A 5,928-nucleotide genomic window follows, 5' to 3' on the forward strand; every position below is an offset into this window, starting at 1 on the left:
ACTGTTGTTGTAGTTGTACTGTCAAGTTTTTTATTACTCCTTAATGTGTCTAAGCTTTCACTTGATAAATTTTGTAACCATAATTTTACAGTTCCTATTAATGTTCTTTCTATATATCCTGGTGTTTCCGCTATTGTTATTTTATTATCTATTAGTTGTTTTGAGATATATCCTATCCATAATTGTATTGTTTTATTTATATCTGCTACACAATCTAGATCTAAAAAATTATATTGTTCAGTTATCTGTCTTGGTGCCCATTTCTTATTTAACCTTTTATCCCATAATGTTTTGTTTCTGTCATATGCATCATAACTTACTCTGTAATAGGTTGGGTTTAATTGTTTTGGATTTTTTATTCCTGATATGCTTGGTTTATCTTCGTTCATATCTCCTGTATTTATTTCTGGGTTTATTTTTATCTTTTCTGTTTTTTCTATAAGTTCTGTGTATGTTTCACTTGTTTCTGAATAGTTTTCTCCTAGTTCTGTGTCTTTATCACTTTGGTCATTTATTTCGTTTATACTTATTTTTGATGGACTCTCCTGTACTTCTTCTAACTGTAATTTGAATCTTTCTATCTCATTTGTTAGTTTTAGTTCTTCTTCTTCTTCTTTACGTTTTTCCTTTTCTTTTAGTTTATTTGCATACATCTGTTTTAGCATCTCTAATTCTTTTTCTAATTCTGTTATTTTAGTGTTTTTTACTTCCTCTATCTGTTGTATTTTTTCTTTAGCTTGCTGTTGTATTTCTTTAATCTCTCGTTTTTTATCTATTTCTTCGTTTTCTTTTGTTATTCTAACCATGGCGGTTAAACTATCCTCTAGTTTTACAGTTTCTTTTTCTAACATTAAGTTTAGGTTATTTCCTATTTTTTTATATCTTCTTCCTAAGTTGGAAAATATTATTGTTATTTTTAATCCTTCTGGATTCTCATATGTTTTCTCTTCTAATGCGAATTCTTCTTTATTCATCTTTTATCCTTTAGATAACAAACATATTTATATTCTGTTTTAGATATTATATCGATTAATTTGGACAGCCTAGCTTTGTTTATTTTTGTGATACTTAAGTATTCATATTCTATATATAGTTTCTTTAGTTTCTTCCTAATTTTCTGCGATTTCTTAGTTATTTTGATTGTTTCACTGTTTTGCGGGTTTGTACTATTAATGTCAGTGTTATTTTTCATGATTTGCTTCTTAATATAAATGTTTATTTTTCATAGCTCTGATACCATTTTGGGGGGGATTGTTTGAGTTCATCTTATTTTTCATAGGATCTTTTTTATGTAGTTGTGGAATTAAATGCTTTTTCATGATTATCTGTAGCTAACGAAATTAACCTTGAAATTTCTTTTATATTTTCAAGTGTGTATTCTAAGTATTTAATATCTTTAGTTTTTTGATATTCTTCTATATTTTTTTCTAATATTATTTTTGACATATTTATATGTTTTAGAATTTCTAACCAGTACTTAAAATATTTGTAACTATCAATTTTTGATTTGTTCATATTAATACTGAGATGTATACCTGTTGATACATATATCCATGGTTTCTATATTTCTCAGTGTTATTTCTTTTCTGTGTTGATAACTTTCAAGTTTATCTTCATAAAATTCAATTTCATTTTCTATAGTTAATAAAGCTTTATTACGTAATTTATTATATCTAATAATATCTTTGCAGGTTTTAATATTGTATTTAACACAATCTATTTTTCTATTTATGTTACTGAGGTTTTTAAGAAGTTTCCATTTCTGGGTATTATAGAATCTTATATAATGAAAAGTGTTATGTTTCATTTATAAACAGATTTTATTAACTTGATATGTGATCATTAGTCTGAATATAAATCTAGTTCATATAGATCTAATATATCTATTTCATGTGATACAATTAGTTCCGTAAATGCTTGTTCCATTACATATATTATTTCAAAAGTAACTAAAATATCGTAAATTTTTCTTTTAACATCGTTATTAAGTCTCTTAAAGATATATAACATAAGTATTTTGTAGTCAATATTTTCTTCTAATAAATACGTGTGGTTGTTCATTTAGATTTATTATTTATCCTTATCATGTGTTTACTAAACATATTCCCTCTAACCTCTTTGTTTATCATAGAGTTTATCATATTTTAATAAGTTATACTGAACAATCTTTTCTGGTCACTACCATGTTTTTCATGCTTCAATCATTTACCCTAACAGCGCCTCAACTCTGTGTACTCCCCTAAACGGCTTCCTTGCCTACTGGTTTCCACTTTAGGATGGCATAGTCTGGGCTTAACTACTCTCAGCATTATTAGACAGGCAAACTTTCTCAAGATGTTCTTTATAACAGTACTATAACATGATAAACAATTATGATATTTAAGAGATTATAAGGAATATAAGAGTTTAGTTAAACATGATTATAAATAAACTTACCTGGTTTTGTAACTCGTTTGAATGCTCCATAGCTGTTTTAGATACTTGTAAATAACTCAGATATTTCTTACAAGAGAGAAGATAAGAGAGAATATTAGAGAGAGAAGGTAAGGGTGAGGATGTCCTCCTTCCTCGGATTTACATTCTATATAAAGAAAATTAAAACGATTCTTACTGTTTACAAATGACTCCTACTATTCATTTACATTCTATATAAAGAAAATTAAAACGACTCTTACTGTTTACAAATGACTCCTACTATTCATGAACGACCTTTACTGTTCATGATTATGACATATACTATTTACTTTATGACTCTTACTATTCATGAACGACCTTTACTGTTCATGAATGCGACTAGTACTATTTACTTTACATTATATGTTTCCAGTAGCTGTCTTCTTCTTTTGTCTTCTTGTTGATACCTTCATTCTAGTTGGACTTCTGGTACATAGTTATCATCTCCGTTGCACTTTGAACATATGTGGTCTGGATATTTGTGTCCTACTAGTTTGCAGTATCTTGTTAATAACTCGTTTGAAATAAATTCTTTTTTCAATGCTCTGGTAGTTGGTTGCATTTCTGGTTTTAATAATGATAAAATCCATTTCTGGACTTCATCCATATCTCCTTGTCGTAGTTCCTTCGAGTTGGCATATATCATCAACTGGTCTCTGGAATAGTAGCTCCAGATAGCATTTCCTTGTAGATAATTGTTAGCTAGTTCTTGAATAATAGTTGCTATACCAATTATTCTTTTATTAGCATAGAAACTTGGTATCTCCATTTTCTGTATCTCCGGTTGTTTCTCTATCTCTTCCGGTATTATCATATCTCGTGTTAGTCCTATTTTTATCACCTGTATTATGGGTTTTATTTCATCATATAGTATTTCCGCTGGTGCTGTATAGAATTTGATGAACCACATATTATAACAAAAACACATTGGTGGTTTACTACCCCGTGTAAACAAAAATTAGGAGCAAAAAGAGTAAATAATAAAGTAAGAAAAACAACACCCTGGATTAAAGGAAGTGAAAAGATTACCCAAAAATTAGAAAATGTAATACAAAGTAACCATAATATAGAGATAATCATTTTCTCAATAAATAAGATAAAACCACTACAAGATAAACTAGAATTACTATATAATGATAATCCACTCCAAGGATGGGAAAAACATCAAACAAAAATAAAGATTGAACTAATAGATGAAAATAGCATAATAACACAAAAACCTTTAAAATACAATTTTAATGATTTAACAGAATTTAAAATGCATATAAAAGAATTATTAGATAATAACTACATACAAGAAAGTAATAGTAAACATACTAGCCCAGCATTTATAGTAAATAAGCATAGTGAACAAAAAAGAGGAAAAAGCCGTATGGTTATAGATTATAGAAATTTAAATGCAAAAACAAAAACATATAATTATCCGATACCAAATAAAATACTAAAAATTAGACAAATACAAGGATATAACTATTTTAGTAAATTTGACTGTAAATCAGGATTTTACCATTTAAAACTAGAAGATGAATCTAAAAAGTTAACAGCATTCACAGTACCACAAGGATTTTACGAATGGAACGTATTACCTTTTGGATATAAAAATGCACCAGGTAGGTATCAACATTTTATGGATAATTACTTCAACCAATTAGAAAATTGTATAATATATATAGATGATATATTGCTATATTCTAGAACAGAGAACGAACATATAAAACTACTAGAAAAATTCATACACATTGTAGAAATATCAGGAATAAGTTTAAGTAAAAAGAAAGCAGAAGTAATGAAAAATCAAATAGAATTTTTAGGTATACAAATAGATAAAAACGGGATAAAAATGCAAACCCATGTAGTACAAAAAATAATTAACTTGAATGAAACACTTGATACAAAAAAGAAGTTACAATCATTTTTAGGATTGGTTAACCAAGTAAGAGAATATATTCCTAAATTAGCAGAAAACTTAAAACCATTACAGAAAAAATTAAAAAAGGACATAGAATATCATTTTGACGAAAAAGATAAAATACATATACAGAAGATAAAAAATATGTGTAAAAAATTACCAAAACTATATTTTCCAGATGAAAAGAAACAATTTACATATATTGTAGAAACTGATTCTAGTGATCACAGCTACGGAGGAGTTCTAAAATATAAATATGATAATGAAAAAATTGAACACCATTGTAGATATTATTCCGGATCATACACGGAACCACAATTAAAATGGGAAATAAATAGGAAAGAACTATTTGGATTATATAAATGTTTGTTAGCATTTGAGCCATATATTGTTTATAACAAATTTATAGTAAGAACAGATAATACACAAGTAAAATGGTGGATAACTCGGAAAGTACAGGATTCAGTAACTACAAAAGGAAATAAGGAGACTTGTATTAAATATACAAAATTTTACATTTACAATTGAAGTAATACGAACTGACAAGAATGTTATTGCAGACTACCTATCAAGACAAAGGTACCCAAACAGATGAAAGCCAAGAATCAAAAGACATATTTACAATCCTTACTACTCTATCCTTACAGATGGAGAGTATGGGAAAAAGATTACAACAGCTAGAAAGTCAGCAGCATGACTATAAAAATGCGGAGCTAAGTCGATCGGAAGACTCTAAACTTCCAGAGGTAGAAGGAGACGTTGGGAAACTCCAAAAAACCCATAACACAGTTGCTTTATATACAGCTGCAGGTACAAGCAAACAAGTTAGCAAAAAACCACATATCAATGTAAACCTAAATACCGTATTTGATAAGCCATTTACATCAAAAAAGCCAAGAGAAGCAATAGTTATAGCCCCACAAACTTCAACCTATGCTAATAGCCTACACCACAACAAAAAGGTATATAACCATATTACTCAAACATATATTGAGAATATATATAAAATCCAGACATTTCTGAACCTAAACCCTAGATCAACGACTACTACAGATCCAACACAAGATTATGTAACCCAAAAACTACAGGGATATAATAGGCTTATAGCCCAGCCAAAAACAAAAGCAAACCTAGTAAAAACATGTTACAACTACGGACTACTTAGCACAGTATATACCCATGACGGAGAAGAAATAATTGGAATACCAGAGCTATACAAAGCATTTGTCACCTTCAAGAGAATTACAAAAGGCAACCTATTCTTCATCAAATTCTATACAGCACCAGCGGAAATACTATATGATGAAATAAAACCCATAATACAGGTGATAAAGATAGGACTAACACGAGATATGATAATACCAGAAGAGATAGAGAAACAACCGGAGATACAGAAAATGGAGATACCAAGTTTCTATGCTAATAAAAGAATAATTGGTATAGCAACTATTATTCAAGAACTAGCTAACAATTATCTACAAGGAAATGCTATCTGGAGCTACTATTCCAGAGACCAGTTGATGATATATGCCAACTCGAAGGAACTACGACAAGGAGATATGGAT

This window comes from Nicotiana sylvestris, chromosome 12 (assembly GCF_000393655.2).
Source record: "Nicotiana sylvestris chromosome 12, ASM39365v2, whole genome shotgun sequence".
Classification (NCBI taxonomy): Eukaryota; Viridiplantae; Streptophyta; class Magnoliopsida; order Solanales; family Solanaceae; genus Nicotiana; species Nicotiana sylvestris.